General features: G+C 41.4%; 1 protein-coding gene across 1 annotated transcript in view; it reads right to left on the reverse strand.

Annotated features, from left to right (window-relative positions):
• slc8a4b (solute carrier family 8 member 4b) overlaps window positions 1-14,059 on the reverse strand; it is a 92,488-nt gene extending 78,429 nt beyond the window's left edge. The window contains exon 1 of the mRNA XM_078276285.1: window positions 13,956-14,059. The gene's annotated coding sequence lies outside the window, so the exon portion shown is untranslated. The remainder of the gene's footprint in view (window positions 1-13,955) is intronic.
• Between the last annotated feature and the right edge of the window lie 6,575 nt (window positions 14,060-20,634).

Raw genomic sequence — 20,634 nt, forward strand, 5'->3', positions numbered from 1 at the left:
TTGAAGTGCTCGATTCCTCACAAGACATCCTTCTTAACCAGCTGATCTGAGAATAACAAGCATTAATTACGCAGGCAATCACACACTCAAGTGCACACACACGTTTATGTTCTTTCAAGCAACAAAAACCACACGCAGGTTTGTTCTAATGCTCCTACTTTCACTCTCATACAGTTTTTTATTTAAAACACACGTAAATGTGTCATTTGAGCGTGGGGTGTGCATGTGAAATTTCAGAGATAACACACTGCCCAACATTTACCTGTAGTCTTTGAAGCCAGTAATTGGCAACGGGCTCATTGTGAGGGTGTGGAGATGCATGCATGTGATGCCTGCATGTGTGTGTGTGTGTGTGTGTGTGTGTGAGTGTGAGTGTGAGTGTGTGTGTGTGTGTGTGTGTGTGTGTGTGTGTGATATCTACTTTGATCCGTGTAAAAGCATGTTTGAAGCTGCGATTGAGATCCAAGCAAGCAACAGATTGCCATGCTGGTAATGGCAGAGGAGAGAGCAATGAAGAGGGAGGACGATTTTACAAGAGAGGATGGAAAAGAACGGAGCAGACGATAAGAGAAAAAGAGTAATGGCAATAAAATACAGAGGAGGAAATGAGAAAAGTGTCGGTGGGCCCTTTAGGCTGTAAAGGCCAGAGAGGTTTGGTGGAGTATCAGCAGACAGATATATGGTGAAGTGTGTATGAATGTTTCATTCTACCTCAAGATTAGGCCTACATTAGAGAATGAACTTAATGAACATAGCCCTTGGGATGGAGGTTAATAACTACCCTGCCTTTATAAAGACATGATCAGAGGGAAAAATAACTGAATGGAAGGACTCTCTGAGAGTGTGTGAATGATGATCCCAGAGCAGTATCAACACTTAAACTGGCACACACAAAAAGTATTAGCAAAGTCAAACTTACTTTCAATTTGGTATATAGACCTACATTACATACACTCAGTTATATACTGTACAGAGTTGTTTGAAACATTTATATAAATGGGGTGGACAATGTATTAGAAACATCTGTCGGTACTGAAACCTTAATTTAGCATTTTGTAGCAATCAGTTCCGACGTGAACACAATTTTTTTACAATTTTGACGTGGAATGCGTATTTATTATCTGTATGAATATTTAATAATTTTATCTAGAAATACTTGAGATTGGAAACAAAGTTTTCAGGGACTATACCGAGGGATTTCCTAAAGTGGAGTACACGTTGTGTGGGCATGTATCGGAAATTCATAATGTCAATACTTTAGCGGGCTGGTAAGATTTAAGAAGCGTTTGAAAAAATGCTTTATTAATTAAAAGGAGGCACCAAACGTTTGGTTACTTGCATAACCCCATTTCTCTGAGTAACAAGAGTGAGTGGTTCACTCTGGGGACCTTCAGCATATTTAAAATGGCCATAAAATAATCACCGGTCTTATAACAGCTACATTAAATTGCATGAGCTTGGTGTACGAAAAAAAATAGCAACTGAGTGTAGATTCATAATGTCACATACTACAGGTTAATAATTCCCTAGATTTTGACACTATATGCATGTTCAAAGACAAAATGCCGGTTTGGTGGTTTTGTAATGTTTTAATGAAATGTCGGACCTTTTGCCATGTATCCACACTTTAATATGCAATCCTTCATAATCTGGCGGAGTTTTGGTGTCGCCACCTGGCCCCAGTCTATATTAGATCTACTTTTTCAAATAAATCCAGCGTCAGTTGCTACCGTATGTACTTTATCACGACTCATACCATGACATGATGGAATGATACTCAATTCTGATTGGCTGGTGGGTGTCCAGCAATTTTAATGCAATGTGATCTATACAAGCAGTCTCTCCGTGCATGCCTACAGTAATATATCTAATGTAACATAGTGTCCAGGTGTTTTGGGATTCCTAATGAGCTACAAACTAAATAGAAACTGTATGATAGAATCCATGCAGCTGTGGACTGCATGCTGTGATAGTGGAAGCCTGCTTTCAACTGGCACTGGCAGTTTGACAGCTCTGGAACTGTGGCTTTAGATAATCCCCATAATGTATTGTATGCAATCTCATAATGCATATTACACGTATGGGGTTATGCAACTACCAATCGGCATAATCTTCTTCCAGCTTTCTATGGATAGGAAGTCATGGAACTATTTGTTTTTAACGCACACGCACGCACTCTGCTCTCCTCGAGCGCAAGTCATATTGCAGATGTTCATATCCAGTATCTGCTGCCGGCCTCCGTTTGTTTGTTTTTGTGTGTGTGTGTGTGTGTGTGTGTGTGTGTGTGTGTGTGTGTGTGTGTGTGTGTGTGTGTGTGTGTGTGTGTGTGTGTGTGTGTGATGTTGAGTGGTACTGGCAGCACGGTGCTCAGACTTCCGTCCCTTGCTAATGTCACACACAGAGAGGATAGCAGAGAGCCTGAGGGAGCTAGCTTGCTAAAGCGCACTCTCTCTCTCACACACACACACACACACACACACACACACACACACACACACACACACACACACACACGGTTATCATGCATAAATAAATGAATATGAACATTGAGAATGAACATTTAAAGCATTCTCGCAATAGCACACCATGCTTCCATGCAGGCTGTTCTAGTGTTCCTTCACTCGTATGGATTTCTTTTTGCTACAGTGACTTAGTGACAAACACACACACACACACACACACACACACACACACACACACACACACATACAAATCTGTGCAGGCTGTTCATATAAGTGTTATTTCTCTGCTGCTGTGCCCTGATGACACATGCACCCACATTATGTTCACAACTAAAAGTCGTCACAGTGTTTGAACCCACATGTGACTTTCTACACATACTTAGCCCTATACATAAAAGCACTATCTGCTTCTCAAACAAACACACACACACACACACACACACACACACACACACACACACACACACACACACCACCAGCTGTCCTGAGGAAACCTTAGTCTTTGAGTGTTTGCGCTACACTCACCCTGGTCGCCTTTACACCTCCACCCAAAGCTTCTCTCCATTTTGATGTCACGGCCACTTGCTGTAGCTGTGGCGTTTACTCCGAGTGACATGCAGTTGTAAGAGCAAACCAATGAGAAATGCAGATTTGAGAGGACCTGCTACCACTTTATGTATACAGCTTCACAAACTGTGGATTTACTCAAGTCAACTTGTTTATGGATCAGTGTGTCTGCAACGTCTTGGGACAACTGCAGTGGTAAGGAAAGGGGAGGTTTTTTTGCAAGAAGGGGGCATCTGGATAAAATGCAACTGCTACACTGCAAGGGAGAAGCTGTGTCAAGACAGTAGGGGTGCGCGATTCAGAAAATGTCACGATTCGATATTGATTTTTAGGCTCAAGATTCGATTCAAAAACGATTCTCGATTAAAAAAACGATTCACAGAATGTAAATGTAGTTACTTTTCCCATGTGATTGCAGTAGACATACAATAAAAAATAAATAAATAAATAAATAAAAAAAGTTAATTTTTTTTTTTTTTTATTAAAAGATATTAATAAATTTTTGGAATTCTATGAATCGATTTTGAATCGGTAAAGCTTGAATCGCAATTCGAATGTGAATCGTTTTTTTTGCACACCCCTACAAGACAGCCATGATTCAAAAGGAGTTGGCACTTGCCTGCTCTTTTTCCCATTCATTTCTTTTATTTCAAAATGAAATACCACTGTGGTGATGAGAAAGAACTGCATCGTGTGTCAAACTGTGTGAGTGTGTGTGTTGGGCTGTGAGCGATGCAAAGAAGCAGTACAGTTTGATAACAGAGCAGATGGATAACACGAGCTTGTTTGATTTGTTTGTGTTTAGGAAATGGGAGCAACAGAGCTGCGGGGAAACTAATGAAGTTAAATGGAAACCGAGTCTTTCATTAGCAGAAAGCTTTCCCGTGTGATAAAAAAAACCCCACGCTGCCCTTTCTTTATTTCACAGGAGCAGCGCAGAGAGGCAGTGAAAACACTCCATGGCCAAAATGTATTTTTCAAAAGAGGGCATTATTTTCGGGTAGTAAAAGAAAAGATTAAAATGGTTTTATGTTCAGATTCATGCTGGCACCCGTGCCCTTTTGAAAACGGCCGCACTGAGATCTGAGAGTACACCAAACTTTCACAACAAAAAGACAAACCATGGAAACATGAACTGGGGAAAGCAAATACAAAAAGAAAATGCGGTGAAAGGTAATTTGGACAGCAGTGGTGTGTGCGTGTTTGAAAAAGCTTGAGATGTGCTATGTGAGCAAAAGAGTAGTTGGGAGACTGTGATAGCATGACAACAGAGTGGATTATGGTTATTTAGGAGCGCCTGTCGTCCACTCCTGCTTCATTATATTTGTACTGTTTTAATCGCTTCTGATCCTCATCCCTTCTTTAAACCAATCAGAAAACCACCAGACACTACCATCCTTCCTCCACACACACACACACACACACACACACACACACACATACAAACAGACAAACCACCCGCTCCAATAAACCCGACACTTGCAAGATTTCACAGTCACACGTGCGTGCACTCGTGAACACACAAAGTCGCACAAACATTGCATGCCGAAACTCCCCGCAGCCATGCATGCAACGTGGCTGGACAGCTGGTATGTGTGTGTGGACTCTTATGAGATTATATAAGCTAGGTTTGGGTTTATGCTGCTGTGACAGATAACTGTGCAAGAGAAGGATGGAAACAGCAAGGACGGAAAGGACGAGAACTAAACGATAGATAAAGATAAGTAAATTAGGAAATGTAATGTAAGATAAAGCGTTACAGGGCAGGACAGGGTAAGATCTCTAATGATTTAAAGGATGTTGAGCTGGGCAGGAAGAGACAGTAATAAGGACATATGGGAGTGATGGTGGAAATTGGACAGAGAGAAGACAGAAGAGGGGTGAAGCAGAGAGGATAAAGGTAGTAACCAAGCCAGGAGTGGAGTGACAGACCAAAGAGGGCTTCAGGTGAGGAGGCCATGGAGAGTAATGGCGTGCGTTGGGAAACAGAGGGGAGGGAGGGGAGGAGAAGAAAGCCAGAGAGAGAGGGGGATTTGGGGATGTAAGGTGACAGAACGGGAGAGAGACTGATAGAGGACAGACAGGAGTAATAAAGACGAGAGTGGAGGTAATCAGGAAAAAAAAGATGTGGGAGTGGGAGCGACTGTACAGGAGGGAAACAAAAGAGCAAGGTGGAAAGAGGTGGAAGGAAATGAAGGTGACAGTAAAACAGGAGCGGAGAAAGAAATACAATAAAATATATAACTATTCTCATTCTACTGTCATAATAAATCACAGACCAATGCTGGGACTCTTCCCCCCCTCAGGAAAACCGTGATTTCTCGCCATATCTGCATTTGATTTTAAAGCTGCTGCAATAATAAATGTTTATATATTAACAATGCGTCAAATGACTATTTATAATATAATTAAACTGAGTTAAAGTTAGTGACTAGCTGGTGAATACATTGGAGCATTTCTGCAGCTAAAGAGTCACATTTTCCAAAAAGCAGAGCTAAAAGGAGAGCGGATGTTCATCAGGTGGGCAAAAGCTTGACTCCAAATAAATGCTAATGTCGTTCTGTCTGCTGCAGTGTTTCCTCTGTGTTGATTTGGAAGTGGCGGCCCGCCACGGCAAAATTTCTGCCGCCACGGTATCAGAAATAGGGCAGACGCACAATGTAGCCTTTTAGGTTGCCTTTTAAATTATCCTGCCTGTTGGAAAGCGGGTCCACGCCCCCCGCAGGTGGACGGCGATACTGCAGTCTGATGTCGGTTTAGTGAGCAGCACTGCGCTTTGATGTCTGTTTAGGGAGGCAGCGGACATTTTATTTATTCCTTTTCTTCATTCTGTCTGGTTTGTGCGTTCGTGAGGAAAACGTCAGTATTGTACATGTGGAGTTTGTTGTTTGACACCATGCAGGACAAATAAATCCGTATAGTTTAACTATTTAGATCGAAGTTATGTCAGCAGTTGTCATGAAAGCCTTATTTTGCTTTCTCCACGGCACACTCGTTAGAGTCTACTTAGCTAATCATCGCCGTTAATATGTGACAACACCGGTTTATATCGCATTCTGTGTGTGCTCTGAGTGTTTATATGTTAAAGTTAACTTTTATAATATAGTGTAGGAGGTTATTGTGAAGTGAATCTCAGTTTCTGTGCTCTGTAGGCTATGTGCATTTAACCACCTCGTGATGGAACGCTCCATGTCTGTAGCCTACTTGTAACATTAAACAGCTACAGCTAATATCATTGTGCACTGTAAGTTTACAGCTGCTGCTTTTAGTTCAACCACTGTTGATTCCTATAACATTCGTAATTATTAGTATAGCTCCTTTATCATTGGCATCATTATAGTGCAGCTTAAATTGATATTCTTATTGTATTTATCTTTATTTCTTGTAGACCACAAACAACAACAGCTCTGTTAACCAGACATACTCTCCTCAAGTCCATATACGCCGCCTCAATCAGTTAAATTGTGGGAGGTCAAATCCCCCCCCTAGACTGTAGGCTACCATTTTAGCATGAAAACTAATTGGAAGAAAGTGCTGCATCTATAAAGTTGAAAAGTACCGTGATAACAGCATTTCAAGGTTGTCGTGATTAGCAGTAATGAAGATGGACTCAGTGCCTTTGTTTCAGTATGCAACAGACACACAAACATGTAGCAGTAGCGTGCATGTTGTGGCGCTATTTATGAATAGGACATTATATATATATCTATATTATCTATATCTATATTATATATCTCCTGAAAAATCTGATGTGGACTTTTATTTTAAAGGGTACAGGTTAACACTTGTTGCTAGTACATTTTTCTGGGAGTAAATGTGTTGTAATGTAGAATTTGAACACTTAACTAAAAAAAGGTTTTAACAGAGAGTTGCCAAATAGTTTTTTATCTGTTAAGTTTTATTTTACATATTGGTGGTAATGGCATGCGTTGCAGGAAGTGTGGTAAATAACAGTGCAAACCCACTAAACATACACATGGTAGAAATCCTGTAACATACAGAAAGAGGTAGAAAAAGAAAGAGACAGAGAGGGACAGAGAGAGCAAAGGAGAAAATTTAATTAAAGAGTGAACGCTGTACAAACAGGGTTGAGAGGGAAAGAGAACCAAAAATAACAGGGCAGAGAAGGGAGAGAAAGACGTAGAGGGAGTCACAAACAGAGAGAGAAAATATAGATCTCTGCGTCAGAAACAAGTTCTTCATCTGTTCGACAACCAGTAGCTTCTCCAAAGAGGCTCACGCTCACCTCAATTCTACTTCAATGCTTTAGAACCCTCCTTAAAAAAGGAACACACAATGCCTTCTACAAACTGTTCACTTCACAGGATGCCTATTCAACCCTGTCCCCTCAGAAAAGCTTTAAAAAGGTCAACGCATTCTTCATCAGGGCCCATTTTCACAGTTGATTGGATAGGTCTGTGATTGTCCATTTCATATCATGCATCCCATTCATGAATTCAAAAGGGCAGATTGTGCTGAATATGGCCTCCGAGAGCGACTGTGAAAAGAACAAAAGCTGCCTTCTTTCTCTATCTTTCAGAAATCATAACCACCTTATTCACTTTTCTCCACTTAGCACTGTCTCATGCTGCCAAGCATCAAGCCATCCCCGAAAAACACAGTAATTTAAGGCAACAACAACAACATCGCCGACAACAATAACATCCCCAGGACAGTTTGCCCTGTGAATCATCGCATACGGATCACACAGACAGCTACAGACACAGTTACTATCACTCACACACGCTGCCGCCAGTTCAGGTGTGTGTGTGTGTGTGTGTGTGTGAGATAGGCTGAGGTTATTCATAAAACAAATGGCTCTAGTCCACCTTGGAGCTTTCTATTCTTAGCAGCAGCAGCTGGGCGAGCATCTCTGCATATCAATAAGCCAGCTTATCTTTAAACATCATCTGGTGGGGTGACAGTGTTGATGGCGCCATCAAGTGTGTTTGTGTCTGTTTGTAAAGAGTATGTCTGTCAGTGTGTGTGTGTGTGTGTGTGTGTGTGTGTGTGTGTGTGTGTGTGTGTGTGTGTGTGTGTGTGTGTGTGTGTGTGTGTGTGTGTGTGTGAATTTCGAGGATGACTGCCTTTGTGTGTTAACCTGGTAAAGTCTTGCATTGCCAGACCCATCACCACAGCGCTGCATCAGTGCTACAGTATGGTCTGGCTACACCACCTATCTATTCTGGGATAGGGGAAAGAACGCTCTGGCTTGTTTGAATCTCTTTAAACCAATCACAACCGTCCTGAGCGGCACTAAGCCCCGATAGCGTAGATAGCGAGAGGGGAGGAACATGCTTTGTTCCGGTCAGGCTTTATCCCAGAGAAGTACATCCGTTGAGCCAGACTACGTCCTGACAAATGGTCCTTTATGCCTGATTCTGCAGAGGAATCTTCAGCCAGTCACGCAGAACTGGAGATTAACACGTTACATCTTAACGGGTAACTGTTCCATTTTTATGAAGGCATAAGCTAAAATGCATTTATCTGTTTGAAAAAAGTTTTGAAAAGTATGGGAATTATAAAAACGCACCATTGCTCAGTTCGGTCTTACGTGGCCTGGTATGACCAATAGCTTTAGATAGCTAATGTAAACAAACTTTAGATATATTTCTGAATAACTGAAACTTACAGACTCTTTTCTTCTAACAGTGCTACGTTTTAGCTTTTTCCATTATCCTGTAATTATAGCTACAGTAGCTGCTGTTAAGAAAACGTTAAAGACCCACTGGTAGTTTGCTCCATTTCATTGTCTATAGGACACGAGCAGTTGGCTTTAAATCCATGCAGGCCTTGCTGCTGCATTGCATCCTTATCTATTTAGGCGATTGTACATTGAGGACCTGCTATCACTGACTGTAATAGATTGTTCCTTGTTTGATTGATGAGCATTGGTGGATGCATCTGGAAACAATGTTATCTGCATTTGCCACTAATAAGTAAAATACGGCATGAGATAACAAAACTAACTCAGGATGTAATGCAAGGTATAATGCCACTGTAATGAAGCTATTAAAGTGGATTCCTCCTTTAGCACTGCCTTTTCAGCAACCACATCTAAACCTGCCCTCTCATTCATAAATATATATGTATAAAATCTGGCGCTTTATGATCTTCACAATCCATGGTGTTCTTTCTTTATGGCTGTGCTTTATAGAGAAACAAACGTCACCCTCTGAATATGTTTACATATACTTAATGCAAGAGCTTACACATGCGTGATAAATGGAGCAAGTTCAAACTATAAATGTACCCCTTCGTAGTGATTTAACTAGGGCTGTACAATTAATCAACTTTTAATTTTGGCTTCTAACGATCACAAAAACAATGTAATCGAGAAAAACAATTGTTTCGCACATTACCTTTTGCAAGAAAACTCTTATTTTGTCTTGTGCTCTGAATGAAGAAAAAGAAGTTCAAACGGGAAACGTATTAAGGGACATTTCACAGTTCAAAGTGTTTTCATTTTTGATCCCTCTTTAACCGTTTCACTGGGGGTTTTTTTTAAGTTCAATAAATGCAACATCTTTCCGAAAGTCAATGAGTAATCATATTTAATAATGGGGATTTCAATATTGACCAAAATAATTGTAATTATTTGTTTTCCATACAAGGCAGCCCAGATTTAACAAAACTACAAACTGAGAGGGGAGTAATACTGCAAGATCCCACTGTCTTCTCTGGTTTGGTCAATATGAGGACCAAGCAAAAATAGTGCATGCAGCATTCATTGCTACAGGCTATTAACGAATGAGTTCATCATTTGATGCTTTACCTCTGAAGGACTAAGTGAGGTACACAAGTGTGAGGGCCAAATCAGTCTGCCGTGCAAGTGAGATTACTGTTGGTACATCAGAAACTGCCGCCCAGCTTAGAAATCGCGCCATTTGGCAGTAAACGTGTCAAATGAATCCCTGAGACGTGCTCTGGGAGTGATTGGAAACTAAGTGGAATGAATGATGTGAGAGGCCCTGCCAACCTGTTTGGCCCAGGAGAGAAATTAGGGTGGTATTAGGTCGGCCCTACTCATCTTTATTGTTTTTTTTAGACACTTAGAATAAATCTGAAATGTATATTGTTCCAGCCCTCTGTGTAAGTAATTATTGATTTTTTTTTCAGCAGAGTATACTTTTCTTTAATACTTGATTGAGTTCTTCCATTTTAAGGCCCTCTGTCACATTATGTTAATGATCTGTCACAATTATTTTTAACTTTTCTATTATATAAAGTGTTTCCACTGTTTCCGGGTATATCAGGCTTTAGGTCATTTTCTAATTTTATGGCTGAATTTAACAAATTGCTCCACTGACTGTAAAGTTTGGGGTTTGGTAGTATAAGCACAACCCTTGGCTTTCAGTCACAGTAGACTCTAGTCCAACAGGTGCCAATGTGTGATGTGGCGCGTGGGCAGAGCTGGCAGCATATTGAGCACTTTCCATGAATGTCAAACACTGCATAAAATAAAACAGGATAGGCCAACGACTTTGTGCCACAGCCAGAGAAGAGGTGAACACTATGATATATCACTCTCCTCACATTCTATTGTTATAGGGATTTAATTAATCAACCTGTAGGCAGGATGCCATGCTTTTTAAAGACTTGAGGAGGGACTCACAGCTAGGTCGCAGTAAGATTAAAATGCCTCTCGAAATTATCCTGATTAAAGTGGCAGTCTAAACAGATGAAGGACTTTTTTAAATTTAGATTCAGGCCACTTTTCAAACACACATACAATTAAAATTGAGTTGGCGAGTCAGTCAGAAAGCTTGAGATGAGAACTAAAAGTTTAATGATCACTCTGGGGAGAATGCATGGGGAAACAGGCTGATTTGCACTGCACGCATCAGGCACATGGAGCCCCAAAGTGTTTAGGGTTAAATTAACTGATTGCTGATTGAAGGATGCCTGCTGGGCGCCTCCCATTGGAGGTCTTCCAGGCACGTCCAGCTGGGAGGAGACTCCAGGATGGACCCAAAACACGCTGGAGGGATTATATATCTCATCTGCCTTGGGATGCCCCAGGAGGAGTCAGAAACCGTAGCTGGGAAGAGGGACGTCTGGGCTACCTTACTTGACCTGTTCTCGGATTAAGCGGTTGACAGTGGATGGATGATTGTTAGAGTGTTATTGGAGTACATTTTTATTTCATTATAGATTTTGTTTTCCAAAAGTCTGTTTTTATTTTATAATGGCATTTTTCCTTATGACACTTTTATTTTATAATGACATACGAGAGTGTACTTCATCGCCTTGTCACCTTTCAGCCAATTTTGAATTGACAATAGCCTATCTGAATGTAAAAATTATGACTTTTGGAATAAGGTAATCCATCCATCAGGAACAGTTTAAGGCCTGGAGGCCACAAGGGGACCGTAAAAAAATAATAGGTTAGACCTTAAACATTTAAATGTTATGTATCATTCAATTAAAACACCTAAAACGATCATATATGCTATTGTCATTTCTCCTCTGGTAACCTTTACAGAAGCCTCCTAGCTAAATGAGTCCTTCTTCTATTTCTACTTCCCAGTCGTTATCAACATCCTCTTCCCCCTGAGACCATTCAGAATACAAGTCATCTATCACCAGGGCTAAACACCCCCCCACACACACACTGAGAGTACCTAACAGCATGTAACACACACACAAACACACACAGGAGAGAAGAGGATTATGACCACAGGGACTTTCCTGTCCCTCCCAGCTATTGGCCAGACACACTATGATGACAGTAGCGGGATCCATTGGGTCAGTAATCGTAACAGCACAAATAACCAGAGACCGGTGCCAGCTATACAGATTAACATGGACAAGAATAGAGGCCAACAAGTGGGTTACCACCTTCACCAGTGGGGAAGTCAGTATGTTGTTTAAGTCATTAATGGATTAAATGAGGATACAGTCACTGGAAAGGAAGCAACAGACAGAAAGAGAGTAAGTCTTGGATATTTTTGACAGCAGCACAAACACACAGAGACTTAGCTGTTACTGAAGCAGCATGCATTATGTGCATACACAAAAGCACACACATACCTAGTTGCGAACTATAAATGTAAAAGCCTGACCAAATCAATGTCAATATTGGCATATCCAGGATTAAGCCTCTAACAAAATAATGAATAAATGCGTGTGGTGTTACTTCCAAACCCCTTGTATTCTCTGGACTTTATTTACAGACACAGCTCACCCAGGATGAATTACTGGACGGATGGAACAAAATCCGGCAGAGAGGCCCAAAACATACTGCTGCTGCATCCGAGTTAGTTGAAAGCACAAATACATACATAAAATGAGTGGGTTGTCTTTTTTATAAGAAATTTACTCTGAATCATCAACAAAGATTCATCTTGTCTTGTAAAAGTTGTTTCTGTGTCATGGCTTATAAACCAAGACTTAACTCAAAAAATTTGTCTTTTTATTTTCCTTTAATCAATATATCATATAATCCTGCTGCAAGCAAAAATCAGAATACATTTTTGACCCTTTGCTAGTTGCTGAAAATTGCTTTGTGTGTCTGAATTGTCCAAAATGTTGCCTCATGTATCACCACCCTGCAGACATGGCCCACATTGGCTCTTGCAGTTAGTAAATGCCCAAAGCTGCTTAACACAAAGACTTATTGTTGCTGGTGGAAGCTGAAAATGGTTTGAGATATGCAAATTAGTCTATAGCCTACATTTCCTTAGACAGATTGTGTGTTTGAATTATTGAGAGGGTGACATATCTGTATGTTAATTATTTATCCTTGATAAAAAAAGGCCTAATAATCATCATCATCATCATCATGCTGTCATGAGCCTATTATTTTAAAACTACCACTGTCGTCATCATCAGCATCGTTAACATTAATGTTAATATCATTCACATCACCATTACAATGCTGCTTATTATCAAAAAAGTACCTTGACCATCATTCTGCTCCTCCTCCTTATCACTACCTGCATACCACCCATTTCCACCAATCAGTCAAACGGTATAAGAAGGTGCACGTGTAAACGATTGTAGGACTGTGCACGAGAAATAAAAAGGATCAAAATGTAATAAACCATTTAAAACCAGTACCATCATCATCAAAACTCATTATGACCATCATCATCATCATCATCATAACTCCCAGCACACCCATCATCAGCAGTTACACATCATATCTAATCATTATTATCTCTATAAAAAAAAAAATAGGGCTTTGATCTGTATGAAATAATTCATTTAACAACTGCTATTGTGCATTTCAATTTCATCATCATCATCTTTAATCCCGGCTTCAATTGTTTCCATTGCCTAGCCTCTCGTGCACCCTGACCGGGTGCGCAGTCCCTCCAGACCCGGATGCGTTCACGATCCCTGACCCTATAATTTCATTCTCCCTCCCCGGCCACCGGCATTACAGCCTGCGCTGTCCACAGCCCCTGCTCGGCGCGGTTCCAGGGTTAGGTCTATAGCCTAACCCTGCAGCTTTGGGGGGAATGTCACGCACCGTTCTCCCGCGAGCCTCTCTGGTGGAGACTGTGCGTTGGCTAAATGCTTAATTGGAGCGGTATACTGAACAGGGACAGGGCAGGGCTCCGCGGTGTCGCACACACCTGAGAGAGACCCCCGGGCACGCACGGCTGTCCGGTTGATCCCTTCGCGATCTCTCCATGAGCTATACGATCACTTTCTCTCCTCTCCCGTTCACCCTCCGCCGGATCTCACCCTGACAGGTTCCGTGCTCCTTATTTACGCACGCACGCACCGATCTGTGCAAATTGCACCACCCGCTGCAATTAACGGGATTGGCAAAATCCTCGCGCTTCACATAGCCTATGTGTACACTTAACGATTGTCTCCTGTTACACACACGGTTAACGTAGGGCAACACGACAATAAAACAATCACAATACATTAATAATCAATTCAAATTAATAACAATAGTAGAATACACACGTTGTGTGTGTCTTCTCACCGGCTCGGTACTCTGGAAGAAGCCCAGGTTGGGATCCGTTCATTCACTCATCCCTCTATCTGTTCATAGGTCCCTCCGTTCCGTCCCTCATTCAGCAGCTGAATAAACGGCTTCTCTCCTCTGAAGCAGCAGCGGCGGTGACAGAGCACGCGCACAGCCCGTTGGCTCGCTCGCGCGCTCTTGCGTCCTCCCCTGTGTGTGTGTGTGTGTGTGTGTGTGTGTGTGTGTGTGTGTGTGTGTGTGTCTCTCTCTCTCCCCCCCACTTCTCTCTCTCTCTCTCTCTCTCTTTCTCCCCCCCCCTCTCTCTCTCCCTCTCGCTCTCTCTCTCTCTCTCTCTCTCTCTCTCTCTCTCGCAGCATCTCCCCCCTCTTTCTCTTGCTTGCGGAACAACAAGACAGAGAGGGGAGAGGAAGATGTAGAACTGAGAAAGAAAAAATTGGAGACTGGGGGAAGATGAGCTGATGTGAGCAGGAGTAGAGTGATAAGGCAGAGAGCTAGACAGTGGCTATTACTGTGTGTGTTTGTGCCTGTGTGTAAGTGTGTGTTTGGCGGAGTGTAGAGGATAAATGTGAACCAAAGGAGCATGCACTCCCAGCAGCATCACCCCTGCACTGATAGACGCAGATCATTGTAGGGAGAGAGGAGAGAAAATAACTAATGTAAAAGTGTAAAAGTTCAGGGCTGCAACCAGAGATTGCTTATATTATCAATTTTTTTGTATTATTAATCAATTAATTGTATACTGTATGAAATGTAAAAAAATTAAATAAAAAATAACTGACCGATGTCTTAAATTGCATGTTTTGTCCAATGGTGAGTCTAAACCCCAAATATATTATATTTACAATGATATAAAACAAAGGAAAGCATCAAATTATGCCGTTTAGATGGATTTATTTGCTTTCTACAGAAGAAGAGGCAAAGAAGGATAGCCTGCGATAAGATTAGATATATGGGGGAGAGATGGATGAGGGGAAAAAGGGCAGTGAGAACATTGAAAAAGTGGACACAGAGAGACGAAAGAACAGAGGAGGGGTGGGAGGGATGGTAGCTGTGGAGATGGGAAAAGGGGAGGGAGGGAGGAGGAGGAGGAGGGCTGGAGTCAATGTAAATAATGAGAGAGGGGAGAGGAGAAGTTTAACATTATCCGTCTTTTCGACACAGTTGATCAGAGTTTTGTCTCAGCGTGAAGCATGGCCTTTACACCGCAAGCTAATTCATACCCCGAGGGGACATCACAAACACACACACGCTAACACTAAACAATTCCAGCCAAATACATTTGCATCTTACATTGGAGGGGACATCACACACACACACACACACACACACACACACACACACACACACACAGAACAATTCCAGCCAAACTGTTATCTTCGCTGAGAGAACACACACACAACCATGCACATCCAAATGCATTCCAGCTAAATGCATAATTGCAAATGCATAGCTGTACAAGCAAGCACATTTACACACACACACATGGGTACAAAATGTGCATGAAAGAGCAATACACATAGGCACGTGTGCAGACATACAAATGTTGGCACAGTGTTTGACTCACAACTGAAATTCGGTGAGAACACTGATAGCATTATTAAGCGAGCAAACCAAAGAATATACTTACTGAGGAAGCTTAACTCTTTTGGGGTCTGTAAAAGAATTCTATGCACATTTTATCAAGCCTTCATTGAGAGCCTATTAACATTTTCTTTCTTATGTTGGTTTAATGGACTATCCGTGAAAGACAAAAAGAGCTTGAGCGACATTGTTAAGGTATGCTCAAAAATCACTGGTAAACACGAGTTGTCCAGAAACCAGACAGAATATTGTGCCAACCAGATCATGTACTCAGTAATGGATTTCTAATCATGCAGTCAGGTCGGCGGTACTATGTGCCAATACGGAAAACTAACCGCTATGCCAACTCATTCATTCCCTCTCCTATAAGACTGTTAAATGAACAACATACAAGACTGTTAAATGAAAACACATAACTATAACAAAACTGGTTCTTGCACTCCACTGCTCTGTTCCGTCACTGGCAGGTGAATGTGAAAATGTGTGTGTGTGTGTGTGTGTGTGTGTGTGTGTGTGTGGGTGTGCGTGCGTGTGTGTGTGTGTGTGTGTGTGTGTGTGTGTGTGTGTGTGTGCGCATGGGTACGTGCGTGCGTGTGTGTGCGTGTGTGTGTGTGTTTGATTGTGGGTTGGTGTGAGTGGGTGATTAGGTGTGGGTGGGTGGGTTTGGGTCATATGTAAATGTGTGGATGTTACGGGAGAGAGAGAAGCATCTGTATACAGGGGAATGTATGACTGCTGCAGTACTATTTATTGTTTATTTTAATTTATTATTTTATAACATTACATTATATACATTGCACTTTTTAAGTTTAACCCTTAATGGATGGGTTGGCTGTAAAACTGAATTGCCCCCTTGGAGACTAATAAAGTTAACTGAAGCTGAATCTGAATCTGAATACAGATGCCAACACATCCACCGCGCCCACACACAGATTTCGATTACAACTCCTGCTGAGAGTAAAGTCTACAAGTGAACCGAGGATTCTGTGAATGGTTGTGCATGTAATACTAAAGTGTGTTATTAATATTCATTAAACCGCCTGGATAAACCTAGCTATATTCTCTATTTTTTAAGAAATCCCATGAAAAGACCCGAAAGCAAAAGTTTGTCAGGTTGGCACTCAGCCACAAAAACAGTACAGCAGTAGCAGGATGTATGTGGGATCAACTCATAATAAACTACAGTGCCCTTCTTTATAAAGGGACATGTCACCCAGTACAACAGCGTGACTCCCTAATGTGTTTTTAATAGTTTTTGGACAATGGCGGTGCTCTAGGGCACAGAGGAATGAGCTATATCATGCTGTGGCTACACAGACATGATATAGACTAGACAAAGGGAGGAAGTCAAAATAAATGGATGGGTCAACAAAACGTTGAACATTAACATGGGAGGCGGATGTTCATTTTCTGTTTCCTACCCGACAGCCAATGTTGGCCACAGTTGTTCCTTTACCTTAACCAAGTCAGTGTAACCATGATGACAATGATCCCCTTACCTTAACGATGTAGTGATTTATACCCAAAATACGTTGTTTCCCTATTCTTAACCAAGTTGTTTTTGTGCCTAACCTTAACAATAGCGGCATCAGATCAGAAAATGCCTCTATGTGTTCTTATGGAAGGCATGGACCTACAAATTATTTAGTATTTTCCCTGTATGCCTTTTAAACAAAATGCTTAAAAAGAGGCCTTTACTCTAAGAAAGGTTGATCCAGGAGATTTGAGACACTGGGTGTAGATGGAGAAACGTTCAAGCAACTTGTTCCCACACTTAAATAAAGGCTTTAATTATGGCTTTCAATGGCTTGAACTGTCCTTTTTTTTCCCAGAGAAACAGAAAAAGTTAGCCTTTTTTTAATGGAAAATACTGTATTGGGGGGGGTCAGTGTTTCATTTAAACATTTAATGCCACAAAGACCACTCATATCATTCAACCATAGACTGTTAAGGGGGTGGTTCAGAATTTTGGACATTTCCAAGTTAGCCAGTGTGTTATTTATCAGTGGAGCCAGTTTTCAACACTTTTCATCCAGTCCTTCCATTTGCAGAGTTCGCTGGTGCTAGGCTAGCGCAAGTCAACAGTATCTGCTAGCCTGCCATTAAAAGCAGTCTTACACACTCCACAGTACACAGTAGGCAAATAAAGTATAACGCCAGACTACCGATGTAAATGTCTGTTGATAGAATAATGTTAGAAATAAAACTACCCTTGCATCTCAATGATCGCATTACATTTGGAGGGATTGGTTTCTCAGCATCGGCGGAATTTTACTTAGCTCCGGATAGTAGTACTGCGCCATAAAGGAAACAGAGAAGCGCACTCCAGTCGGGAAACCTAGTAGCTGCTGGCTTGGACATCAAGATACCGGCGGAGACCCTACTCAACTGGCAAATGTGTAGTGATCATTTTAGACCAGACGACTTTGAAAAACCCCGCAATCTAAAGGACCACAAGTCACTGACAACGAATGCGGTTCCATCCGTCTTTCTAGATGCACCAACAGCTACTGATGAACAGGTAATAACTTTTGGTAGGCTACTCTAGCTAATAAAGCTAGCCCCTTTCATAACGTTAGCCTAACTGCTGCTGATAGATTGAGACTGACAACGGTAGTGGAACGTTACTGTTCAATGCATTGTGGAGAGTGACAACGTTAGCTAACGGTATAGCTACACTCTTGGTACCTGGCTGGGCTAACCGCTAACTTTAGGTAATTGCTGACAGAAAAGTCATGTAAGCTCAGACAGTTTACATGCAAATTGCTAGCCTGTGTGCTTTCATCTACCGGTGAGTTATAGCCTGGCAGAGTGGAATTAGTTGGAGCTCACAGCGGCAGGTAAATAAACTTGCGTGATTGTCATGTAAACCGGCTTTCTCTGTAGCCTAAGTAATATCACTCCGCCGCTGCTCTAGCCTATGCTACCAACTACAGGGAACAAAGTATAACTATTGCAATGCGATGCAAGGGTAGTTTTAATCCTAACATTATTCTATCAACAGACATTTACATCGATAGTCTAGTGTTATAATTTATTTGCCTCGGGTGTACTGTGGAGTGTGTAAGACTGCTTTTAATGGCAGGCTAGCAGATACTGTTGACTTGCGCTAGCCTAGCACCAGCGAACTCTGCAACTGGAAGAACTGGATGAAAAGTGTTGAAAACTGTCTCCACTGATAAATAACACACTGGCTAACTTGGAAATGAGGTCCTATGTCCAAAATTCTGAACCACCCCTTTAATATTAATGGACAACGCATCCAGTTCGACGAAGTGCTGCAAATGCGGAAGTGCCTTAAACCTGCATTCTATCTGAATTCCAGCAGGGGGCGACACGTGCGGTTGCAAAAGGAAGTCGGATTCTATAGAAGTCCATGAGAAAGTGACCCACTTCTCACTTGATTTATTACTTCAGTAAACATTTTCATAATGAGTTTATGGTCTCAATCTCTAGTTTTAAGTCTTCTGCAATACAGAATGATGTTAATTTTTTGAATTATGGTCTCGTTGATTTTCAAATCGGCGAAAAGCAGGGGGGCGTGTTAGGACGTGGCTATGATGTGAAAGTGAAAGTGTGTAACGTAACGTAGAGTGTAAGGGCTCCTCCCTCACTCCTCCCTCTCGTCTAAAATCGTCACATCCGCAACTAGAATGGCTGCGCCCATAACGGCAAACTCAACGACGGATAGCAGATCTCCACAAACCAATGGGTGACGTCACACATGCGCTGTCCATTAATATACAGTCTATGCATTCAACTGGAAATGCCAATTTGCTTACCCCTAGTGTGAGTTATAATTGTTTTTAAAGGTGATAGATCACTACAAATAATTGTCATTTATTTGTCAATTATTCAAAGTAAATTAACATCGAAATACTTTCAAAGTGAAAATAATAAAATAAGTGTATGATTATACTCCAAAATAGCAGCAAAAGTCAATGTACCAGATTCTAGCTCCCAATATCTTCTATTCAGATTAATAGGACTCCGCCACATACCATTCCTACCACTGCTGTATTTCCTCCTCTGAGCACAGCATCAAAGCATTACAGATTCACTGTCTATTAAGCCTCCCCCTACACCTCGTAGTGTGTCTGTTTCTGCCTGCCTCACTACTACACTGCCAAACAAACCCCAATGATATCTTCAGAGAAAGCTACATATCTACCAAGTTTCTATGGCAATGAGGGAATAAGCGGTTACTTCTGTAATATAGCTGAAAACAATGACTATACCACGGCGCAGAGGTGTCTTTAAAAGCAGCAGCGTGAACCATTTCTGCCTGGAGAATAATTGTGGTTTTCCATTAAATATTGAGATGGTTCTTTGGCTTGAGACTTGTGAAAACTGTGTCACATTGGGTACAGTTATGTTCATTAGATCACAGGGTGAGTCGTGCAATTTTAATATGGTTTATTAGTAAGAGATTAGTCTAAAAAATATGTAAAACATTAATAGTTTGGTTTGGCAAAAACCCATACACAGTAAAGCTGGGCTGAAATCTCCAAACAAGAATTTGTAAAAATGTGGAAATTGTTTCAAATTAAGAATTGACATATAACATGATTATTTCACTGATTGTAATGATTTCAGAATAGAATCAAAATCACGTGGCAGTAGCTCAATACATTTGGGCATGTAGACACGGTCAAGACGATCTGCTCAAGTTCAAACCAAGGTTCAGAATGGAGAAGAAATGTGATATAAGTGTTTTTTCACGCGGCATAGTTGTTGGTGCCAGACGGGCTGGTTTGAGCATTTCAGAAACTGCTGATCTACTGAGATTTTCCCACACAACCATCGATTACAGAGAATGGTCCAAAAAAGAGGAAAAATCTCTTTTTGATGGCAATGGTAACTCAAAGAACCTCAAAGTAGAAGGGCTACAGCAGCAGAAGAGCACACTTGATGCAACTCTTGTCAGCTAAGAACAGGAAACTAAGGCTACAACCGACATGGGCTCTCCAAAATCGGACAACAGAAGACTGGAAAAATGCTGCCTCGTCTAATGACTCTCGATTTCTGCTGCGACATTCAGACGGTTAGGTCAGAATATGGAGTGAACATTAAACC

Source organism: Sander vitreus, chromosome 19 (genome assembly GCF_031162955.1).
Source record: "Sander vitreus isolate 19-12246 chromosome 19, sanVit1, whole genome shotgun sequence".
NCBI classification, from domain to species: Eukaryota; Metazoa; Chordata; class Actinopteri; order Perciformes; family Percidae; genus Sander; species Sander vitreus.